This window comes from Ptychodera flava, chromosome 7, assembly GCF_041260155.1.
Source record: "Ptychodera flava strain L36383 chromosome 7, AS_Pfla_20210202, whole genome shotgun sequence".
Classification (NCBI taxonomy): Eukaryota; Metazoa; Hemichordata; class Enteropneusta; family Ptychoderidae; genus Ptychodera; species Ptychodera flava.
Genome location: NC_091934.1, coordinates 5,523,819 through 5,551,054, shown reverse-complemented (window position 1 = coordinate 5,551,054; position 27,236 = coordinate 5,523,819).

Sequence of the window (27,236 nt, the reverse complement as noted above, 5' to 3'; positions counted from 1 at the left end):
GTGCAGGACGGATAGTAGGCCATGGAACTCGCCCCAATCTTGTTCATGAGACAATCAACTGTTGCCTCACTTGCCAGTTACCACTGTGTCACCCATGGTACAGACAAGCGTGCTGGCGAGAGCACAATGTGTGAATGCCGTTTGCAGAGGACCGCAGAACTTGACTACGCACAGACTGAACATTAGTCGGTATTACAACCCTTTATTACACAGTTGACATGGAATAAAAAAAATGTTCACTCGCAAACTATCGGTGAGTACGAAATACTTTTGTGTATGGTTGTGTGAAGTGAATGATTGAGTCTAACACGTTCGCTTTCAGGATAATGATCGAGTTACAACGATGATTGCATCGGAAGATTGCTAGACAAGTTCTCAGCCAGAGCAGTTCCTGTTTTGGCAGAGAGCGAGTGGGTGTGCGATGAAAAATGCATTTGAGTAGCTAACAGTCGATTTCCCCGGTCTGTCATCTCTCAAATGCGTAATAAAAATATTTTTATTATGCAAATAGTATTCGACATTACATACGGCTCCCTAGGCTGTACGAACCTCGAATACATCAACACAGTAAAGATCCCATGTCAGCTCAGGGTAGTTCAGACCATAACTGCTCAAACTGACAGCTTGCGACCGACAAAACATAGAAAATGGATGGTCAGCCTTGTGGGAACCCGTCGCATCAGTGATAAAATGGCCATAACAACTTGAATATTAAACCTAGACTAGTGATGTCTGTGTCTACAACCATTTTAGTGGTTTAGGAATCCACGTACCATATCTAGATTATAGGCAAGTGATCATAAGTCCCATAATATGCATATATATACATGTATTTTAAAAATAATCACAGTCACATTTTTTGTCCGGAAAATGTTGCTCATATGGATTTTCAAAATTTTAGAGGTTAGGTAGTAAAGGGAAAGCAACTCCACACATCGTTCATATTTTTGGTTGTTTGCGTTTTGTGTATAAAACTTGTATAATATAGGTGTATATCATGTTTGGCTGTTTTATATAAAATGTTGCTTAGCCATGCGAGACGTACCCATAATCTACATGTCTTGATGTTACTCCGCACTGGAGCGGAGAGACTAGTGTGACACTGCGATCCTTTGGCGCTATGTTTCGAAAACAGAGTTTTCTTCATCAGTCGCTTAAAATTCATTCTTGATTAGTAAGGTACGTGTTGAATGGTTGATTGTTTATTACAAACTTCTTGACTGAATTCTAGCAGATGATATGCCACTATATGCTACGAAACGTGCAAATCAATTGCTAATAAACGATCTCAAACGTGTAAATTTGGCGAGAATAATGAATTACATATCTCACAAATGTTTTGAAAATTCAGTTAATGTATCGATACTCACTAGCAAGTTACCGACTATAAGTAACGTCACTGGTATGTCCAATCCTACTACAAACTTCTTGACTGAATTCTAGCAATTGATGTGCCACTATGTGCTACGAAACGTGCAAATCAATTACTACTAAACGATCTCAAACGTGTAAATTTGGCGAGAATAATGGATGACATATCTCACAAATGTTTTGAAAATTCAGTGAATATATCGATACCCACTCGCAAGTTACTGTGTTGCTGACTGTCGTAAGTGAAATGTTCCAACTGTCGTCTGACAGGAAGTCTAAAAAACGTCCCTACCATGCCAGCTCTTCGTTTAGCAGTGGATTTGGGATCACTTTATTATCTGCCGCCACACTTTGTTGAAGACCTCATGAGATACGCCTGATTGCCTCACAGGGCAGTCCTTAGTCCATATGCTAATATATAGAGGTACGTAGTCACAACGTACAATGAACGTAGGTGGCAACTGCGCCACCAACGGGCGCTAAACTCAAAACGCGGAAGTAAAATCGTTTAGTTTTGCCCTGAGTTATCATTGCCAAAAGTAAAAACCGATCGAAATGACTGACACTAAACCAGCTAAAGTTGCACAAAACATGAAATTTCACTGCGAGAGCAATCGGAGAAACTGCGCAACTTGCTCGCGAATAAGCCTTAGCGGGAACACTGATCAGGTGCCAAACCCGCCTTGACCTTCATCAGAAACAATAATGTGCATCATCATGTATACGTCCGCGCTGTCGATCGCGGCTATACACGCTTTTCGCTCTCGTCTGACAACCTCATAACCAATATTACATTTAACGAAAAATAACAAGAACAGCACGATTTGGTAAATTCATGTTTATTTACACTGAATTAAATATATTCAATTCTCAACCGTGTACTATATGAAGCTATGCATGCAGACTGTTCAAAGTCACCCCTGAAAACCCTAGAAAAATACGGAAAATAACCATTCTAAAATCAATAACTCTCAATGAAATCCTCCAATCAACTTCATTTGAATAAATCCCCATCTTCGTATACCAACTTAGACCGTCACAAACTTTCAATGCCAAATGTTAAGCGGTTTGTCAGTTTAAACGGTTTACGGACACCAAATGTCTACATCCATCCATCCACACAGACAGACAGACAGCCTACTCTACGGAATTCAACACCACAACTATAGCCCTGCTGACTACGTCACCCGTCCTAAACGCAATTATACGGTGTCATTCAAATTTGATCAGAATTGGTATATACCAGTATGGGTACCAAAGATCAACAATAAATATTGTTTCTATCTGTTCAGTGCAGGAAAATTCTATGTTGATGTTATGACAATGATTTCTGCACAGTACAATCAGAAAAATAACAAGAAATATTTAAACAAGAAAAACAAGAATAACAAAAGTAAATAACGTCTGAAACTTAGGTACTGGAGGTCAACTTTAGCAACATGCATAGCAGAAACAGCTAGTCCCTCTTAGTTTGAGCAGGTCTGTTAATATGTAACAGTTAATAAACCATAACAGGAAATTACTCAAGGTCAGTGGAGTAGCCTGTTTCAGTCACTGGCATGCCATCACTCCTGCACATTTGCAGGATTTCCCTTTTTCTTACCTCATTTGCACATTTTTGACACTGATGTGTTCATTTGAACAACGTCACATCTTGACCCCTGTGTTACCTGTACACCAAAAACTGAGATGGTAGCTTTGGTGGTATGGGAGCTTTTGCGTGTGACGGACATACATCCGCACATACATACCCACATAAATACATAAATACATACAGACATACAGACGCCATCGACTCACCAAATAAGCTCTTTTTGGTATTTATATACATACCAAATATGAGCTAAAATGGAATAGAGCGCATTATCAGAGAAACATCATAAAAGCAGGAAAGGACAGCTTTGCAACAAAAAGAAAGAAAGAACGCCACCAACAATACAGTAGTCTTCATAACAACATATAGCCCGTACATCGAAACGACAAAAATCAAGCAAGCCCTGACAGAAAACTTGAGTGAACTTGAAAAAGACGAAACACTAAAAATACTGTTCCAAAATCAACCAATTATCGCATATAGAAGGAACAGAAATATAGGCGATATACTTATAAGCGCCAGACTTTACAAAAGCGACAATAGCTCGAACTCAGGTTCACACGAACCTACACAAACACAACAAGATCAAACAGTAGACATTCTAGCTTCCCTACTTGAACAACAAACGTAAGTGGAACAACATACTACCAAATAAAAACAATCAACCATTCAACACGTCTCACCAATCAAGAATGAATTTTCAGCGACTGATGAAGAAAACTCTGTTTTCGAAACGTAGCGACAAAGGATCGCAGTGTCACATTAGTCTCTCCACTCCAGTGTGGAGTAACATCAAGACACGTAGATTATGCTTACGTCTCGCCATGGCTAAGCAACGCTTAACATAAAACAGCCAAAGATAATATACACTAATATTATACACAATTTCATACACAAAACCGAAACAACCCAAATATGAACTATGTGTGGAGTTGCTTTCCCTTTACTACCTAACCTCGGAAATTATAAAAATCCACATGAGCATCATGTTCCGGACGAAGAGTGTGACAGTAATTATTTTTAATACATGTATAAATATGCATATTATGGGACTAATGATCACTTGCCTATAATCTAGATATGGTACGTGGATACCTAAACCGCTAAAACATGAAGGTAGACGCAAACATCACAATCTAGGTTTAATATTTAAGTAGTTATGGCCATTTTAAGTATATGGCGGCCATCTTGGACGCCATCTTGAAAATGACACGTTTTCGGTGGTCAGATATTGTTAGACTTTTACTATGTCATTAAGCACATTTGACTCCATAAAATACCGTTGAGAAAACTTTTGTAGCTTTTTTAAGGTAAGGTCGTTTTGTCATAAATGCAGCCGACTATAATGAGGTTTACAGAAATGTGCTACATCCTGCTGAGATTACCCAGATACAAATGTCTGGAAATTTTATGATAGGTCTTCCTGACTCCTAAATGACCACCCCAGGGGGGTTACATGGGCTAGGCGCAATAATCAATCAAGACATCTGGAGGTCTCCATTTACGCATGAGAACACCAGTTTTTAGTACTTTGTGCCCTGTGGGCACAAGGTACTAATGGGATGGTGCAGCCCAATATGCCCAACATAGTGGGCCATATGCCGTGGACGCAGGTATCTCAGAAACGCTTCAGTAAACTTTTCTGAAATTTGGTCTGGTGGTCACTTGGGCATGTATCTCAGACGATCTTTTTTCTTTTTTTGATTAAATCATTTTAAAGTCACTTTTTAGCTTTTTTGTGAAAACCACTATTTTCAATTTTTCCTCAAAACCACTGATTTGATTATTGTGATGTTTGGCATGGGTGTTCGTATAGTTGAAATGCCGTCAGAAATGTTCAGAATTTGGTGATGCATGCCTTGTATTATTTTTAAAGAATATTTTTATTCATTTTTATTTATATTTACTTGATTTTGACTCACTTTCGCTAAAGCTACCGTCTGCGCATGCGCACAACTGTAGGACAAAATCTGAGTTGAAGAATCGAAACGGACGCCATCTTGTTTCTCGGTCGGGGCACATTTTTTACGTTGTAAACGTTTCACTGTGTATTTCAATATGTTCTATAGTTATGAAGTTGACAGTGATGCACTTTTGCGGCTGTCGTGTATTTTTTGGTACGAAAGGTGCCTTTGATCGACTGAAGAATGATGGCCTCCGTAGGCGATAAACACCGGTACCGGCAGGCATATTAGTTCTACTGATGAAGTAATCCACTGGCCCATATAGGTTAGGGGCTCATGTAGGGGAGAACCACTTGATTCTGGGGGGTATGGAGGACTTTGAGAAAAAAAATTGTCACCAGGTGAAATAAAAGAAAAAAATTAAGCCTGTATTGGCTTGAGAAAAAAAATTCTCATAAAAGACAGAAATAAAAAAGGAATTGTCACAATGCAGTTGAAATGAGCAAAATTTTGGAAACTTCAATCTCATGTATTCTTTGCTGGCATGCTGCCATAGGCAGCGCAAATGTTTTTACCACAAGCAATTCTCATGTGTTCCAGCACTTATGATCACAGTTTATTTTCCAAAAAGTGTTCTACAATTTAAGGTTGTATATATACTAGACTCTCCATTTTGTTTTCGTTTGTTGGACTGTAAAATGAATACACAAAACCATCCTGTGATATGTGAAACACTGGCTTAAATTTGAAAAATTGCACTGCTACTCCATTTGAAAAAAAAAATGATGCAGGTCTGATAGTAGAATAAAAAAATTCTGTCTCTCTGACAAAAAAAGTTCCCATACCCACTTCCTGCGTACCCTCGAAATCAAATGGGTCTCCCCTTAATAAGCGCATGCGCATATGACAAGTTAGCATTGTTTTGCAAGGACTTAGAAAAATCAAACCGACGCCATCTTGTTTCTCGCGTCTGGTGCGAATTGTGACGTTTTAAAGTTTTTAGCGTGTATTTGATGATGTTTTGTAAATATGAAGTTCACAGTGATGGTACTTTTGTTGCTGTCATGTATTTTTTGGCACAAAACGCTCCTTCGATAGACTGAAGAATGATGGCCTCCGTACTCGGTACTCCCCAGTACCGGCGAATCCATTGCTTTAGCGAGGCAATCCCACCGGCGGCCCGTACTAATAGCTGGGTGAGAGCGAGGGAACGCTCTGTCCTTCTACCTCCATGTCATAACAAACTAGCGTCGTTTTATGTTGATGTACTGTCCTTTCGACACAGCGATAACTTTTAGTTTTCTGTTGCTTATTTTGGGTAATTTCGACAGTTCTGCATTGATTTTGACATCATTGTTGACTTCGATCGCTAAAGACAGTGTGTGCTTATGTTGACCGATTTACTATTAAAGGAAGTATGCGCACTTCAGGATCACGGCATAATCCGACATGGTAATTTGGCATGATCATAAGATCATACATGATCCGAGATTGCACTTTAGCAAGGTCACGATAATTAATGTTGTTTGTTTCACTGTCGTTTAATACCTATATTTCCACTAAAAGACCATAAGAATTTCCTCCTGGCTACTTTGAAATCGTGCACTGGCATGCATGTCAACATCGCTATGCTTGAATGTAGTAGACTCTTACTATGAATATATCGACTGTCACTGCATATTGCATATGTGTGCAAGTCACTCCATATCATATCAAAAAATGTAGTATTGCGACGTTTGAGCTGCCAGAAGCCAGAATTTACGAGAAAATTATCTTACATGTAAAACTCAGTTCTACTATGAACAAAATGCAAGCTACGTTGTATAACTATCATGAATAGCAGTAGCAGTATTTAGTCTCATACATTAAAGATGCACTGTTGACCTACAGAGTCCAAACTGTTTATCATTGTATTGTAGATAAGTGTACACTCCAAATACTAAGTACAAGTGTGGTGAGTGTAACAAGCAAATGTTTTTTAGTCAATGGCTCAAATTTATTTTCTATTTGATGGACAATAATACATATGTAAACAATGCCAACAATCCAGTTTAAGTAATTTGGTTTACATTAGCCATTGTCCATTATATTACAATAGTTTGTGGCTAAATTTTCTCCCCTTCTGTATTATATAAGTTCACCGTTTCCTGTTTTAGATATTGTTGATCCTATTGAGTCCCATCTCTTATTTTTAATTCACTTTCACACGTATCAAGGTTGTAGATACTTAGAATCCATACTTCAACTTATGCTGGAGCAGTAACCAACCAGTTCAAATAACTTTCATTTATGTTCAAACAATTTGACTTTTGCCAAATTTCACATTTATGTCAAATAATAAACAGTAAGGAAGTACAAAGGACGTCGGTGCCCCTAGGCCCCATGTTGTATTATAACAAACAGGACCATCCGAAGATTCAGCCTCGTCAACAACCCTGTCAACCAAACACAAAATATATGGGTCGCGTCATTGTTCTGCAGTCAGACTTGATCTAGCAAATGTCTGACCTTGATCAGCAGAAGTTTTACTGTAAGTTTCAAATCCACCTAGGATACGGAATGATCCCTATCAAACACCTGACTAAGAAAGGTGTCATTTTAGTCAAGGTCTGTGACCCCATTTTTGAGAATATTTTGATTCTCAGCAGTTTTCTTTGACATGGCTTGAGTAACAGCACATGCAGGATACATCAGGGATTTTTTGCTCAATTGTCTCTAGATACTGATCTAAACTAGGCTTAAGTCCTAATACCTAAAGTCACAAGTCCAGAACAAAGTCTGAAGACAATAGACACTATAGAGAGGAAAAGGAATTTAGTCATTACAATCTACCCCCTTAATAAGAACCTTCGCACCTGAAAATGACCTTTCAGAAAACGGCAAGGTATCTGCCAGCAAAAGAGACTGAGGCGGCCCAGTATCTCTTAAACTTTTGACAGGTGTAGCGGAAGAAAAATCACTAGAAAGTGATATTAAACCAACATGAATAACTGGTTGGAAAATACCCATAATGTTATCTTGAGAAGAAATTAATCTTAAACCACATTAATTGGGGAATCGAGGGGTTTAACCTTAGAGAATGTGTTTGCACACATTTTTAGACTCGAATTAAGATAATAAAGAAATAAAGCTGGTGGGCTTAGATCCACTTTGACCACTCTGACTCTCACGTTTTCTTTTGAACTTGAGATAATCTGACATTAATGGCCGTCTTTGTTACAAGAATTACAGGAAAGTGTACCAAACTGTTTGCCAGAAAGAGATTGAGACTTGGGATCTTATGATGTGGGAGTACTATTTGAATTCTAATGAATTGTTCTCATTTGATTTTCTACTTTCCTTTGAGAAAGTCTTAGATAAAATGAGGAGTTAATTTTCCCTGCACTGTTTCGGTACGAAAAGGACTGGATGGTTTGCTGACAAATGAAGTTTTGTTGGTAATGAATAACCATCGGCAAGATGTGCAGCAGCCTCAAATGTATCGGCCATTTGTTCATTGATACATGTCTTGATATCAGTTCGAAAACACCTTTTAAAATTCCGCAATAAAAATAAGCTGCCTCAGCTTTTCATGAATTTGACAAATCTTTTCAATAGAACATCAAAGATCAAACAGTTAATCCTTTGTTCGAGCAAATTCAAAATAACTTTGATCTTCCACTTTCTCACGATCCCTTAATTCTGACGGTAGGCTTAAGGCACCGACTCGTAACCTTGAGTATTAATTACTTCATAGAATCATAATCTGAAGCCTGTTCTACTGACAACTGAATGACTTAAACCCTCCAAGCACTCTGCAAAACCATAGACCAGGACTTCTTCGGCCAATTCAGACTCTGAGAAATTTTCTTAAGAAGGAGAAAGCATTTGTCAAATGCTTTTCTTGAAAGGGGGACTAGCCTGAAATGCTTAGTGATGTCAAATTGTCTGAAGTGCAGAATTTTCCTGACTGTCCAAGCTCTAAACGTTTCATTTCTACCTGTAGTAGGTGTTCTTCAAATTCGTTTTCCCTTTTTTTTTCCTCTCTGTTTCTCTCTTTGTCTTTCTTCCATTTGCAATTCTTTAGGTACCGTTCAGTTTTTACGGCCGGGGGGGGGGGGGGTCCGGCAAATCCAGGGGGGGGTCATCAAAATTTTGGAATCCGCAAAGGGGGGGTCATCGCTTTTTTCACTGGTAAGAAAGGGGGGTCACCACATTTTCATAAACATAATACCAACAATAAAGTTCACTTTATGCCATTGCCATGATCGACCCTCTTTACTGGCAGGCCGCCTTCGGCGGCCCACTGCAATAAATATACATTATGTATTACCCATGACCCTCTTAACAGGCAGACGCCTTTGGCGGCCCACTCCAATTAGGTTTACTTCATGCAATTTATGGCCATGATCACCCTCTTTACCGGCAGGCGCCTGCGGCGGCCCACTCCAATAAATTGACTTTATGTAATACCCCACGGCAATCTTAATGGCCGTGCGCCTTCAGCAGCCCTGTCCAGTAAAGTCTACTTTTTGCAATAGCCATGATCGACCCTCTTTACCGGTGGTACCGGTGGCCCACTAGAATAAAGTTGACTTTACGTAATGGCCCATGACCCTCTTAACCGGAGGGCTGCCTTTGGCGAACCACTCCAATAAGGTTTACTTTGTACAATGTCCATGGACATGAGTTGTCTATTGAAATGAAGTTAAAAATTGCCTTACAGTCGTCCTAATTAACAGACGTTTCAATGGATGTGGCTGAGAAGTTTGTGCACTGGCATCTCTGCTACACGAATAAAGTGCGCGGCGTACCGGAGTTCAAATCCAAACCATGCGGGTAAATTTGACGTATGGGTTTTAGTTATTTTTAAGCGGGGGGCTGGGGGGGTCATCAATTTTTTTCGTCTGACAAAGGGGGGTCCATCTTTTTTTCACGAAAAATGCAGGGGGGTCTATATTTTTTTGAACACCAGCGACAAGATTTTGCCGCCCCCCCCCAGCCGTAAAAACTGAACGCTCCCTTATCTCTCTGTCTTTCTTAAATTTCTATCTTTCTTGCCTATGTTTCTCTCTCTGTCTTTCATCCATTTCTAATTCTTTTTCTTTCTTTTGTAATTCTTTCTCTTTCTGTCTTCTTCCATTTCATTTTTTCATTTTCGGATGCCAATTTTTTAAGCTCTAAATCTGCCTGCATTTCTTCTTTTTGAGTGCTATGATGGCCTGTATGGTGGATTCAGGCATATAATCATTCAATGTGGATTCCTCAAATTTGCCTAAACTAACTAAATATTTCACAATATTGTACTGAATTTCCTTCTTGTGATATTTTAACTTCTACTTTAAGGAAACTGGCCAGTGTAACAAGAGCGTCTTTTCTGAGGAAATAAAATGTAACCAGATCAAAATCCTCCATAAATTATCTGCTTGAATTCCGCCATGATTAAGTATAGCTGAGTTCACAACATAGAGAAGTTTGGAAAACGCTTGCAAATTGTTGTCAAACGGCTCAAAATGTTCTTATCCCGGACAAGCCCATAATTTTGTTACGTGAGAGAAAACGAACAAAGCAGTGAACTCAGCAGTTTCCTTGTAAACGAAATTTATTACGAAAATTAAAAGTAATGGCTAAGTCAAGGGATAGAATACCAACTGTAAAAGTTTACAGGCTACTTATCTCAGCTGGGACGTTAAATCTTCAAGTTGAGTCAGACACTGAGACAGAGTAAGCAGTCCTTAGGTTTGCTTGCAGGCTTGAGGGTTTCACAGAGTCATCATAATAAATCCAGCGTTGCTGTGAAGGTCTTGAAAAGTCTTGAAATTAATACTGCTTGAGTTTCCAAAGTCTTGAAGTAACACGCAAGAGACACAATCCCAAATGTCTGACTGCAAGCATGCTGTCCCAGTATTTACACTTTATGTTATAGAAGAGAATATAAGAACAATCTAGAACTTCCATTGATATGCTGATTACTGTTTTAAAAACATCTCCACTGCTGACTAATTGAATATCTAGAAAGTTGTAAATATGACTAATTGACTTGAAAGTCGTGAGGTCGTATAGGACAATTACCTTGAGAATGTTCTAGACTAACTAATTGAACTCAGGTTCATGAGTGTTGGGGAACATGGTCTACACAACACAGTCATCTAAGGATTGAAACTGTGGAGATAGAAAATCTTGTATTCAGAAAAAGACCTTATGTTTACATTTAAGATTCTTCGTACTAGAATTAGAATTTCGATTAAGGGACCAGACGACAAAAACTATTTCATTGAATTTGCTTAAACGTATGTATTGCTTAAACGGATAATTTTGACATTGATTATGACAACATAAGAGAGTTTGTCGAGTCAACGAAAAGTTAAATATACTTCTAGTCAATATGCCAAATTAGCACCATATAATTCCCATTTTGTGTTATGCAAACAAACTCTTATTAATGGCACATAACGAGCCTATTGCTATCATTACCCTTTGAGTAATTTCGTGACCTGTAATTTAACGTTGATAAACCTAAATCTAGAATAATACTGCTGGTGAAACAAACCTTTCACAAGAATTGAAGCCGTAGATACAAGTACATTGTCATCACAAGCAGTAAGGGATATCTTAATAACAACACCAATGCCAAACATAAATACATTTGTAAGGAAGTTATAAAGACACTGCAGTCCAAAACGATGCCTGAGTTGATAGTTTTCTGCGAAGCATATTTTGTAACTGAGAGCACTTTCACCCGGTCATGATCGCTATATATATATATATATATATATATATATATATATATATATATATATATATATATATATATATATATATATATATATATATATATATATATATATATATATATATATATATAGATAGATATAGATATAGATATATATGTGTGTGTGTATATATGTATATATGTATATATATATATATATATATATATATATATATTATATATATATATATATATATATATATATATATATATATATATATATATATATATATATAGTGTAGTGTTAACGGGAACTAAGGCAGTTTCAAGGTAGGCGTTGTATTACTGGTCAGGGAGAAATACTTTATAATATGCAAACCCCAATTGGCCACCCTTATCAAACGCAATGAACGCGTTAACACATGTCGCCACGCAAGCAAATTTCTCCTCAAGAATTTTGTTACCTGACTGTTATTTATGAGACAGACAAATCATCACCATCTGTCACTCCCCATTCTTTTTTCCACTGCCATTCAACTTAGGGCTCATCTGCATATTCAGTCCAGTACAACGCATATTTTCTGTTGAGCACCGCGTTCTTGTTCAATAGGCTACAGTATCTGATGAGTGTAGGTTCTACCTACACGAAACTGACCAGTAATACAACGCCTACCTTGAACTGCCTTAGTTCCTGTTAACACTACACTATTTTGCTCTGGATTCGTACCATCGAGCACTCAGCCAGCAATACTTGCGATGAACTTTCATATTATTATACATATATATATATATATATATATATATATATATATATATATATATATTATATATATATATATATATATATATATATATATATATATATAATATATATATATATTGGGACGACATGCGAGTGAGCAAGACAACAATGTATCAATTTCTGATAAACAAATATCGATCGATAACGTTCGCCTCGACTATTTGTTTTCAATTTATTGCAATTTTCGTCGTTCATATTCACCAAACTTTCATATAAATTACAAAAACCTAACTGGTATTCGGTCTGTACAACACATTTAAAACACCTTTTTAATACCAACGGTCGATATTTGACGTGGCGACTGCGCGCGGATCGCGAGCTATCGATAAAAACATATCAAAGAGTAAAAGTTTGAATTCCGGTGGCCCACCTAAATTCAGCTTCCGAACATCGAACGTTCGGCACTGGGGCCATTGTCAACTAAGCTATTAAGTACAACGGGTAAGGGCAACATATAGGGAAATAGAATCTCCAACTCTTTCTTTGATATTTAGCTGTGCAGCGAGGAAATTTGGTGAAATTTTCAACACTACGCGGAAAGTGGATATGACTCTCTGTACGCATACTAGACGTACATGTGGCAAAAAGTTAGGAAGCTACTATTGCTCTAATGGGGTGCCTTTGGAGTACAGTGAGATGCTACATGTTCTCAACGACAACATATATATCGACTTTGCAAGCATGGTATTTAGGCAAACTATGGAGGTGCCGATGGGAACAATCTGTGCATCACCTCTTGCAGATTTGTTTCTATTTTAATATGAAGCAGAGTTCATCCAATATCTCAACAAATTGCCAAACGTTATAATAACACACACAAGTATATTGATGACCACTTAGGTTTTAATAATCCAAACATATCAAATTATACGAGTCATATTTATCCAGTTTGGTGAAGAACCGACAGAAAGTGTGGAGTCAGCTTCATATGTCGACCTTTAAATCAAAGTAAGACATCATGCTCTGTGCACAAAGCTATATGACAGAAGGGTGATTTTTATTTCAAATTATCTAATTTCGCAACCATGTTTCCTAATCACTAAAGTAATGTAGATCTTACGTTGCCAGTCATACGATGATTTTCGAGAACAATGTGCCTCGTTAGCATTTAAGTTAGTGAGACAAGGGCTTCCCGGAAAATACACTTGCCAGGTTTTAAAGAAGTTCTGTGGTAGATATGGGGACAAATATGACACGAATGATGCGTGACAGTATTCCCAACATTGACCTTGTGCAGTAGCTTCACTGAGTCGCCATTGATTTCCGCACTTCAGTACCATGCTTGACAGGAGCAGCATGATAGCAGGGTAAGCTTACCCATTTCGGACACCAGGAACAATTACTGATGATTGTATCAGTGGTTCAAGATGGTCCTTCATTTCGTTGTAAATATATTCTTTTTGATGTTTTATTCTTAAGGACCTGGTAATTTATTTCTTTGTATGACTTGGAATTATTGAATGTTTTGATGTCATATTAGAAAGATTTTTGAAATTTTTCATAGCCACCAGCTTACAGTACAAAAGCTTCGTTTACAATCACATTTTTCCCGGGAAGGCAATGGCCAATTACTTCCAAGGATTTCTGTAGCAGAACAGGAGAAAACCCTTGCGAGTCATTTTGAAACCAATCAATTTTGAATAATTTGGGGATTTTTTCTGCAATTTAACATGATTTTAAAACATGTAACAATCAGTACTTTACTGTCCAAACGTTTTAGAAACAAACTTTACACATTCTCTAACATTTGATTGGCCATAAGGACCGTTCAGTTTTTACGGTCGGGGGGGGGGGGTGGCAAAATCTTGTCGCGGGTGTTCAAAAAAATATATAGACACCCCTGCATTTTTCGTGAAAAAAGATGACCTCCCCCCCCCTTGTCAGATCAAGAAAATTGATGACCCCCCACGGCTGAAAAATAACCAAAACAAATATGTCAAATTTACCCTCACGGTTAGGATTTGAACTCCAGTACGCAGCGAACTTTATTTGTGTAGCTACGATGCCAGTGCACAAACTTCTTTGCAACATCCGTGCAAACGTCTGTTAAATAGGACAACTTTAACTTCATTTCCATAAACAACATCACACTGTTATGCAAATTCCCCTTTTTGTCTCACTGCTACCATTCAGGGTGGCGAGCATGTAAGTGGTCTTTCAAAGATGAGATAGGCACTTAACCCGATACTACTGTAATACAGGTGAAGCGAAAGCAAAGATAGCACGTGATTTGAGTGTGGGTGAATCCACTATCCGAGTTGGGTGAAGAGCGAAGAAAAGTTGCGGCAGTTTGTTTTCGAAGTCGATGAAGAGGCGGGCCTGAACCGAAAACGTGCAAAGCTGTCGAACAACGAAGATATCGATAAGGCTGTACACGTTTGGTTTTTACGAGAACGGTCAAGAGGGACTCCACTTTCTGGGCCTATCATACGTGAGAAGGCTCGCATTTTGGCCAAACCATTCAGGGGAGACCACTTTGAGTTTGAGGCCAGTGCAGGGTGGTTTTGTAGTTCGCAGCAAAGACACGCGATCAGCGAAGTAGCCATCCAAGGTGAAGCCCGATCAGCAGACGCCGAAGCTGCACAAACTTTTCCCGCTAAATTGAAAGACAGTTTTACAATGTCGACGAGGCTGGTTTGTTTTTGAAGTTGCTGCCCTCGAAGTCCCAAGCTTCATCGAACAACCCTCAGACCGTCGGTTACAAACAGAACAAACAACGCATCACCGTAATGCTGACGGCGAACAAATCGGGCAACCACAAGCTAAGACCACTCATCATCGGTAGAAGTCTGAAACCTAGTTGTTTTCATCATGTCAACATGGACAATTTACCTGTAGTGTATATGGGAAATGCATGGATGACGTTACTTTTCGAGGAGTGGTTTTTCAACAACTTTGTCCCTAGTGTGCGTTGTCATTTGTCATGTCGTGGGCTTGAACCCAAAGCTCTGTTGCTTTTAGACCAGTGTCCTACTCATCCACGCGAAGACCACTTGAGAACGCGAGATGGGAAATCAGAACGTTATATCGGCCAGCAAACACGACCAGTCTACTGCAGCCCATGGATCACGGCATCATTAAAACTTTCAAAGCAAATTATCGCCGCGAGTTAATGATGCATCTGTTGCTCGACCCGGACTATTCATCGCTGGTAACAAGCCTTCAGAAGTACACTATTAAGGACTAAGGACATGTTAATAATAAAATAATAATAATAATATTTAATTCTTAAAAAATCGCACTCTAAAAGATACAAAAACAGCTAAAAACTCAAAAGACTACAATTAAGAGTAAAACTTGGTAAAAAGATGGGTCTTCAAACAACGTTTAAAAGAAGTAACATTTCCGGCACAACAAATTTCTGAAGGCAGTGCATTCAACAGCAAAGTAGCACATACCGAAAATGCTCTCTGACCTTAGGACTTATTAAAATATCCACGAGGAGGAGTTAAACGCAATTTCTCAGACGATCGCAGATTTCTTGACGGTACGTACAGATCAATTAAATCGGTCAGATAAAGCGGTGCATCACCTCTAACAATCTTAAAAGTAGTCAATAAAATTTTGAATTGTATACGAGCTTTCACAGGTAACCAGTGTAAATCAATGAAAACAGGGGTGATGTGGTCATATTTGCGTGTACCTGTGACGAGACGGGCTGCTGCATTTTGAACAGATTGCAGACGGATCAGCTGGTCATTTGAAATGCCATAGAACAGACTGTTACAATAGTCGAGTCTAGAGGTAACGAATGCATGGGTGAGTTTCTCAGTAGTGGGCTTGTCGAGTAATTTACGAATTTTACCGATTCTTGATAAAGCGAAATATGCGTTCCTACAAAGTTGACTGATATGTTCACACATAAAGCCATTCCTGTTGAGAATAACACCAAGATTCCGAACGAAAGGAAGGGGAGTGATGTTAAGTTCACCAATCCTAAGGTTATTCAGTTCTGCCATATCATGTTTCAAGCGTGATGAAAAATGACTAACTTTGGTCTTATTATCGTTCAGCACAGCATGTTACTTCTCATCCATCCGCGAATATCATCAACACACATTTCAACACCGGCGCTAACATCTTCAGGTTTATTGCAGATAATGTACATCTCTATGTCATCAGCGTACATTATGTAGTCAAGATTATGGCCTACATAATATCCTCTAGTGGTGCTGTGTAGAGCGTGAATAAAATTGGCCCGAGGACAGATCCCTGTGGAACGCCATACTTCACTTGCAAATGATGAGAAAACACAGTTCCAACCTTGACACGATGACTGCGATCGGCAAGATATGATCGAAACCACGAAAGTACTGTACCAGTGATGCCAAATCTAGATCGGAGGCGATGTAATAAAATATCATGGTCGATCGTATCAAATGTGGCAGATTAAGCATGGGGAGAAGAAACTCTTTTTTTTCATTCAGGGCAAGCATAATGTCGCTATGGACACGTAGGAGTGCGGTCTCAGTGCTATGGTTGGCACGATATGCACTCTGACATCTTGTGAAAAGCTGATACCTGTTGAGATGATCGTACAACTGTTGGGCAACTATACGCTCAAGAACTTTTGATAGGAAAGGTAAGTTGGACAGTAGTCTGTAGTTCTTCAAGATATTCTGGTCAAGATGTGACTTTTTCAACAGTGGTCGTATAGTAGCTGATTTGAATTGACTTGGAACGATGCCAGACGAAATTGATGCGTTGAAAAGTTGTTGAAAAGTTGAGTAAGGAATGGTGCGAGCAGATCGATAGAATCTTGAACGAATTTCGATGGCAACACGTCAAGGTCACATGGTTTTGAGGACGACCGCTTTATTAGTGTCGTAACATCGTCAACTGATACTGCATCAAAATCGGTGACAGTGTGACTCGGTAACACATCGTTCTCCAGGCGCCAGAGTATTCATCAAGGCCTTCTCGAAGATTGGAAACCTTGGACTCGAAGAAGTTCAAGAATTTTGATGGCATATCCTGCAGAGGTATATTAGATGGTAAAATATTTGAATTGGTTGCCTTCACACTTGACAGCTGAGCAACAATATCGAACAGTCTCTTGTGGTCTGCTTCCTGGATGCGAGTCCGATGATAGGCCGATTTAAGAGAGTCGCAGCGGCGGACGTATTCGAATCTTTTTGACAGAAAAAGTTGGCGATCGATCTCAAGTTTGGACATTCGCCACTTATTCTCCAGCTGACGTACCTTCTTCCTTAACAGCAACAGTTCTTCACAAAACCATGGTGCCCGTACTTTATCAATGATCAGCTTTTCAATCATAGGCGCGACATCGTCGAGTACTTCGGTGACAGCATTGTAGAAAAGTGGGACAAACGCTCGACATCATTATGACATGGATATGTGGCAAAAACATGGGTAAGTATGTTTCTCAAGTCTGCTGTGTCGATTGTGCTAAAGTCACGCCGTGATATCTTGAGCTTGTTATTGGGTGGCCACTGAACATTTAGTCCAAAGTGCACAAGACTGTGATCAGACTCGAGTGACTTGTCAACTCTGATGGAGTGTAGAAAAGAATCAGCGCATCGCGTAATTAGCAAATCCAAAGTGTGTCCTTTGGCATGAGTCGACTCGTTTACATGTTGATTTAGTCCCATTGAGTGAAGCAAGTTTGACAGTTTGATGGTATCTGGCGAGTGGAGGTTGTCGAAATGAAAATTGAAATCACCCGCGATTAGAAGATGGCCAGGTGAAGGCACAGCTGTTTCTAAGAGTGATGAGAATTCAGAGACAAAGTCACCGATTGTTGCTTTGTTCTTCTTAGAGTTTGGAGGACGGTAAATGGCGATGGTATGCAAGGATTGACTGACGGATCTGAATGTAATGTCTACACATTCAAAGGATTGGAACACATGGGATAGTTTTGCGACGACTTTGAGATTGGAACTTTCGAGTATTGCGACACCGCCTCCCGACGATTGGAGCGAGACAGCTGGTGGATGGTGTAACCGGTTATTGAAGAGTTGATCTCAGCAATAATGGGATCATCTTTGCTTTTCAACCATGTCTCCATGATTATCAGAATGTCCAATTTTTCTTCTATTAAAGTTGTTGCTATTCCGCCGATTTTACCGTTGATAGAACGGGCATTCCAAAGAGCGGCATTGAGCTGCAGTTTGTTGAAACATGAAGATATCATTGGAATCTTTTTCAGTACAGAGTCCCGTTTGTTCATAACTAATTGACTTGGTCGAGTTGTGATTGAAGTCGGAATGGCCGTCGGATTATAACAAGAAATCACCTGTTCACAGACCGGGATCTCGTGTAGAGCACTGGTTCGAAAATACCTGCCGTGAAACTTTTTGGCACGGTCGTTGGTCGAAATTGTCGGAATATTACGATACCTCGGCTTAACGTGTTTACGGCCTGCCTTGCATTACGTGGTCTGAACAGGAGCGATGCAGGATTTGTTGAAATGTTCCACACCGACGAGCAAAAGGTCTGAAGTCTTCCATATAGTGATCGAGCCGCTATCTTGAAAACAGAGAATTCGGCGCCGGAACCACAGGTCTAGAAATGCTCAACGAATACTGCCACCAGGAACGATAAAAACGCCAGATAAAAACACAGTCTGTTGCTTGACTAGATATAATCATTGTAAAAACTTAATGGCTGTAAAATGTTGGGATAAAACTGTAAAACCACTAAAAACTGCGAGACGAGGCACTGCATAAAAACCCTATAATACTTACTGTATTAACATGGATTATTGCCTGTATTTCAGCTGAAGAGTGCATATACAGATGAATACAGTCAATAATCCATTTTTTGTATTCAGCAAGCCTGTATTCATTTGGATTCATGTGAATTCACGTGTATTATACTATAATACAGGCAACCATTGATATGAATTTATCTGAATTATTGGGTTTCATGCAGTGAGGTAAAAAGGCTGCCAATCAACAGCGCCATCACATCACATAATGTCAAAACGTGTGTTACATCGCTGGAAAATCATGGAGACAAGTCAAGACTTCATCTATCGAAGGATGCTGGATGAAAGGACTCGGAGCAACATTCAACGTACAAGACAACATTTGTGCCACCCCAGAGACAGAGTCAGTCAACGCCCTTATCAACACCGCAGCTGAACATGGACTTGACAGCAAATACAGCGAAGACGTGCTGATGGAATGGATATCCACCGATGACAATGAGCCGACATTGAACTTTTGTCCAACCAGGGGATCATATCAACCCTCAAAAGTTCTGAAAACCAACCACCCGGCACCGATGATGAACATGACGACACCGCAGTTGACAAAGAGTACGTCCCACCTCCAGCAACTGCCTCAGAAGCTATCACAGGACTTAAAGCAGCACTGTAATTTTTCGAAGGGGGTAACAGCGAAAGTGACATCGACAGCTTGAAGTTGATGCACATAAAGGAACTTATCGCGTGTTGCAGAAATGTCCAGAAGAAGAAACAGCATCAGACGAATATCACCAGGATTTTCCAATCGCGTTGAACTTTAAGTATTGTGACAATTATTTTAAAGAATGAACATGGACACATGCGATGACATAATTTACAGAGATTCTTTATTTTTCAATTAATTTGAGTTTGTAATATTTTTTGACACTACTCAATGAAATGTGTGTTGATTGTCACATATATTTGCAATTTACTAAAATAGGAGAAATGTATGTGTTTTTATTGTTGTCATAGACAGTATGGGAGACAGTATGGGAGACAGTTGCCCCCTTACCAAAATAGGAGTACATCAAAAATACATCAACTGTGCATGATGTGTACATCAGTCTGTTAAAAATTTACTGTTGATGTATGCATCATTAGTGCATTGTTGAACTTCTGATGTATGCATTATGCAGTACAGATTTGGAACAAAATGAATGCATAATGTATCCATCTTTGACAGCTGTGATGCACACAAAATGTACAGATGTCCTCATAATGCTGTACACATCAAAAGCACAGGTTTAGCACAAAAAACATCATGTACACATCTTGAACAGTTGAATTTGAAAACTTGATTTCAGAGACAAATGATTTAAAGTCTTTTTTACCCGTATTGTAGACGTTACTCTCAATCAACCGACTTTAGGTGTATTTAATATTATATATATATATATATATATATATATATATATATATATATATATATATATATATATATATATATATATATATATATATCATACACCCTGGCCATGGTATACTTAAAAATGTAAATTCTTCAAGAGCTAAACATACAGACATTACATTGACTAGTACCTAATGTGACATAACTAGTTAGTTGCCACAATGTAGGCGTACAGGAGACTGAGAAAGACAGATCACATTTCAGAGTTAACTTGTAAAGAGGTGTTAACTTTGAGTGTTCAACTGTTCGACTTCCAGAATACAACAGAGCCTTGGTATTATAAAGCAGAAACTGTTTTCTTCTACCATTTTTGTATGAGTTCAATTATCAGATTCCATACCACTTCATTATTAAATGAAAAAAAAAGACATTCATATTATGATTCCTCAGCAATGTTTTTGATAGACAGCATAAGTTTAATGACAGGATGAAAGGATGGATGGGTAAAAGTTAAAATACCATGTGATTCAACGTAATGGAAAGTGTTATAAAGACAAAATCCAATAATATGAAGTTTGGAAGGGAACCCTCACCTCACAACCGATATTTTAGGCCTCAAGACTTGCAAACTGTTGCTTCAAATTTGTTGCAAGCTTTGCAGTAAATAATAGCAGCAAACTATTTGCTGCAAATATGAAGGTCGTTCATATAATGTCAAATTTGGTTTCTTGTGAACTTTCTGCAAACATGCAGCAAACCTCTTACAGCAAATTTGCAGCAAACGTTTATTGCTGCAAACTTTCCTGCAAACTACCCCATACATAAAATGTCCTTCAAAAGTTGGCATATTACTCTTCGGCAGTCTGCTCTGGAATAAACACTTCATCAGTTTACAAGGACAAATACATCAGTAACAGCAAGGAAACTAAATATGCAGTTATTAACGTAGAACAGAAATGCTGAAAACAGAAGAAAGAATACACTTTAGTTACAGCAAAATTTGTCATTGTACCACAAGATTCAACATTTTTATAATCTTCAACAATAACAAACTCTGGGTTCAAATATGTACACAGAAGTTGTAAAATCAGTTGTGCAAACATGACCAATGATATGATTGAGTGTGAATAGCTGACAAATCTTAAGGCAGACTGTAGGAAGCACAGACATCACACATTTTATCCAATCAAGTTCTGAAATACTAGCTTCACAAGAATCAGAGGTGAATGCAAATAAAGTTATTGTTATAAATACAACAGAGAAGTAAAATGATAAATTCAATTTGTCAGTGTAGGATTTATTTTATCATGCCATGTTGATTTCATGCAACACAAATGTCTTTAAGAGATGTCCATTTGACCCGAGAAGTTTCATATGACATTCACATTATTGTCAAAGGCTGCGATTTGGCTTTCTGTTCCCTGAATTCCTTGTCCCTTTAGAGTACCAGCAAAGAGTTCTGAAAAATATGAATCGTTCAGGGAAGAGTGTAAGTTGACCGAAAATTGTAACATCACAATTTGATGAAAGAAATCAATAATTGTTCGAAATGAGAACTATTCAAGTAGAGAAACCAAATGCAATAATTAAAATCAAAAGGACAGGCACACCTCGGCTGTATTATTATTCACACCCGCGTACACCACAGCGACAAACAATTTGCAAAAGTCTCAGCAATTATTTCCCATACGTATCAGCACAGTGTGTAATGTAAGTGAATTAAGTATGAATCAGTACTAAGGAAAACTTATCCTTGGTCAAACATAGCGATACAAATGTTGCAGAACGAATTGACTTACATTTGTGAAGGTCAAGGACTTGCAGACGCTGGACGGTTCCTGGATTCTGGTTGCTAGGTAGACCTCGATCTCTGTGCTGTTCGTTACTAAGAAAATGTCGGCATCGTTACTGCATTTCGGGTTCACAAATTAGAACAATGTTTGTCCCCGGTACTTAAAACTCATTTTTGCGGCACTATGATATAATTTGGCTGGTAGTTCCATAGAAAGATCATAAATTATCCACCAGATAATTCCCCGATCTAAATACGCAGCCAGCCGACAGTAACACTACAATAATATCCAACTTCGCGCCAATCGAGCCTTATGACCGTTAACGGAAGTGCAATCTATAAATCATTAAGCGATTGACTCTACATCTGCGCCTACACGCTACATTTCATACTAGATATGACACTTAATTTATTAGTTTATGAAAATGGTTATTTTTATCATAGAAAGACTCTTTCAGCACGAAGAATCAATATCAATGCGCGAACTGAACGTCATGAACTGTGACCTCAGAGTAACCTGCTGCTAACAGCTGGGCTGCAGACGTGTTGAATGTTGGCGAAGTAACATACTGGATTTTTGTTCGGCGACTCTGAATGCAGTACAATCGTAAACCTCTGCCCTTGAAAGTATGGACAAAATCCTTCACCTAAATCCAAGTCATCATAAGGCGAGATTTTGTCAGCAACATCGATAGGACACAGACGTCTGTACAGGTTTGCGGAAGTTCACCTACAGCTGGAAGGCAATAGCGGTGCATACGTATACATGAACATTTACTTGTCTGTTTCTACAGTCAGAAAGTATGGACAAAATCCTTCACCTAAATCCAAGTCATCATAAGGCGAGATTTTGTCAGCAACATCGATAGGACACAGACGTCTGTACAGGTTTGCGGAAGTTCGCCTACAGCTGGAAGGCCATAGCGGTGCATACGTATACATGAACATTTACTTGTCTGTTTCTACAATCAGACGTTCTCGTCTGTCGACATTTTAAAGGTACGAATTGATCGAAGTAACAAATGTCTGCGACCCGTTCTTGTTGCTCGTTTTCAATGGGTATTATACAGACGTCTTTCCTTACGTCCGTGGTCGGCAGACGTACATTAATTGCGTTTTAAAAATGCACGACTTTGGCCGGCGTTCGCAGAAACTTGTAATCAAAAGACAGACAAATCCTTCTTTTTAAAACTTGTTTTCCTAAAAGTTCAGCTGTCGATACAAACCTCGATTTACTGAACCAGATCATCGAAGGCAATTGCTGTTGTATTGTCACAACATGCACTCTCTGCATCCATACCAATGTTGCTGAGTTCTATCCCATATTCAGCAGCTGATATGGAAGCTGCCCATGCCATATTATCGAAAGCATGGCAATACCGTGCCAATGGTGAAATACCTTGTTTAAAATACCTAATGAACGTATGGAATAGATGTGTGAATAAAACCATTCCTTTCATGTAAAGAGACCAAATACCTTGTTGTGTTTTCATGATTATGTGCATTTGGTTCAAAAGTGTGCCCACGTGTGCATTCTTTTGACTGTTACATTTGTTAAGTGATGCACTTTTGATGTATTTACATCATATATTATGCACCTCTATATGACAGCAATGGTCCTGTGATGTACTTTTGATGCATGCATTGTTTGTGCATCTTTTTAACTTTACCATTTTCGCAAGAAAAGGAGTCAATCTGTGCTTTGACCAATAGATCATATGTGCATTTTTTAAATGAAACTGAAAGTCACGATAATTGTTCTGTGATGCACTGTCGATGACATCATATGTGCATTCATATAGAAATCATGTGGTTAATAAATATTGTTAGCTTCCTGAAAAAAGATTTACCTTTAGTGTATACATCATATGTGCATCTTTTGATGAATGAATACATCACCACCCTTTGATGAATACATAATGTATTCATTTATACCTCTAGTTCGCCGCGCCCCCTTTTGCAAGGCCCCTCGCTAAGTCGCGCCCTCGCTAAGTCGCGGTTTTGGCTCTGGACCCCGTCACCGCGACTTAGCGAGGGTGCACTGTATGAGTTGGTCGCCGAAGGCAGCTCGCTGCTTATTGTAGTGGGTTGACAAAGTCCGGCCTGCCGGTGTAGAGGGTCATGGGCCACACGTAGAGTAAACTTAATTGCAGTGGGCTGCCAAAGGCGGCTCATGGTAAAGAGGGTCGATCATGGCCATTGCATGAAGTAAAGCTAATTGGAGTTGGCCGCCAAAGGCGTCTGCCTGTTAAGAGGGTCATGGGCCGTTACATAAAGTCAATTCATTGTAGTGAGCCGCCGAAGGTTGCCCGCCGGTAAAGAGGGTCAATCATGGCCATGGCATAAAGTAGAGATGTTTTTGTTTTTTTTGAAAATGTGGTGACCCCCCCCCTTTTCTACCAGTGAAAAAGCGATGACCCTCCCCCTTCACGGATTCCAAAATACGATGACCCCCCCCCCCTGGATTTTGCCGCCCCCGGACATAAAAAGTGAACGGTCCCTAATAGCTTCCAAAACGTGTTGCTTCTATTGTTCCGAATACAGTTGTACGCGCACCTACTTAAAAAGCTGCACTCAAACCACGAACCAATGCTGCCCAACAAGAAGCACCTTTTACGCCATCTGCAATTTCAACAGCAGTTACAATCACTCGTTTTTCCATCTTTTTGACTGCGACCATCGCGCTATTTACATGAAAAGCAACGCCCATAATACTCATGGCCCCTTTAAGATCCTTAAAACATGATCTCCATCTGTCATTGTTTATTATTGAAAAATGGATTATGACCTCTTCAAATACAACAATGTCATCTCAGGCCTTAGGGTCAAAGTTTTGAAAATGGTAAATGCAGTCAAGAGACATTGTTTATCCAAAACAACTGACCGATTGTTTGCTTTGTGCGTTAAAGACATTTTGTGTTTTGCTACCGAATATAAGTGATATAGTATATTTCAGTTGCTCATCAAACAAATTTCTGTAAAAATCAAAAATACTAATGTGGAGTTGATGTAATCGATTAATGTCTTTATTTCTTTAGTGTCAGTTATCTTAAAGGCTCGTCCAATTTTTATTTCCTCTCTCATGCGTTATCAGGTTTCGCTCTTTCCAAGATCTGAAAAGGCATAATTCATATGCTCACGAAATGTTCTATGAAGGTGTATCAGCTGCATGCATTACATCGGCTACATATTCCCACTTGATACTGTATGTATCTTTTGGCTGCCCTCTTTAAGGCCGAATAACATAAGAATGATAGAAAATTAGGAGTGAAAAATTTCTCACTGGAATACTTTAAAGTAAGTAAAATTTACAGGAGTGAATTTACGAGGTAATTTGAATCAAATTGCTCCTTGTAAATCGTTAGAAAATGTTATGAATAAGAAATAAGTAACATCAATTTGAAGGTGCAATCTGATTCGCCCGAACGACTTAAAGTTGATTTTATAACTCGACAGGCCACTTTGTGTGAAGAAAAAAGATTGTTCACTGGCAGTAGAAGTTGAAATGTTGATGACTTTACCTCTTTTCTTGATTTGGGTTCTGATAAGTTATGCAGGTAGCAATGTGATTATCTCCTAGGTATCAATCAAGAACATCAGGGTTGCCTTAAATAGCTAGAAAAAGTAAAACATCAATTATTGCATACACATTATTTATGCGCAACAAAATGTCGTTTTAACAACTAAAACATTGTTTCCTTGCTCTGGAATCATATTCTATTTGCCGTAATTCCTGTAACTCAGAGGGAATTGCTTTCGGTAGAATATTTCGACTGAATCACTCAGCCTTCATCAGCTGTTGCGTCATTGTGAATGGTACGATGACATAACCGGTCCATTGCAAATGATTTTCACATGAGATGATCTCAACGTTATAAGGTGTAATTTATTGTGTCAAGTGTGAACTCTGTAAGGGAATGGACACAAATTACAACGGGGTGGGCCGGTGTTTTTTGGGGGTGGGTCGCCATTTTTCGCGCAAGCATTTTTGAAGGGTCATAAAATTTTGTGTATGCCTATGGGGGAGGGTCACCTTTTTTATGCATCAAAGCTGAAATTGCATGTGCACGTATTGAAGAATATGGAATACTGAAAAAAGAAAAAATACCTCCTGGCACTTTCATTTTCTGCCATTTCCATTTTCGGCGCGCCCTTCGGGCGCAAGTTTAAGAGTATAATAAACAATGTATTGATGATCCCAGCAGCTACATTGATTATAAAGTTGCCATGATTTCTACTTATCCAACTCCTCTATTGTGCATAACTGTCTCCTATTATAACTCTTTCAATAACAATTTGGGAGATCACTTATTTGGTATCATTCTCCCATTGGCAATACACTGGGTATAGGTCGGAGTCAAATGTTCATGTTCATGTCGCTGTCATTTTTGACTTTTTGAGGACATTGACAGAATACAAACTATTCAGAATAGTGCAAAATGTCATCAATAACAACTGGAAGCTTCAGGTCGAACAACTTTTGAATAACAATTTAGGATCAGATAACCTATGAGTTATTTGTACTTTCCTCATAGCCTACAATGTATAGTGAATCAACATTTCGATGAAATTCCAAAATCAAATTTCTTGCGCAACCATGGACTGGAAACCACTTTCATCTAGTTATTAACAATAATACTAATAGTTAAGTGTACATAAATGGACAGATTTACTTAGTTTTGTATTGGAAAAAAATATTCATAGTGTCATCATAGACTCTCATGCATAGTGAATCGACATTTCAGTGAAATTCCAAAATCAAATTTCTTGCACAACCTTTGACTTGAAACCACTCTAGTCTAATCATGAACATTAATACTAATAATTAGGTGTACATAAATGCACAGATTTACTTAGTTTTGTATCGGAAAAAAATATTCATAGCTTCGTCATAGACTGCCATGTATAGTGAATCAACATTTCAGTGATATGTCAATAATCGAGTGTACATAAATAGACAGATTTGCCAAGTTTTGTATTGTAAAACAATTATTCTTAGTTTCGTCATAGACTACAATGTAC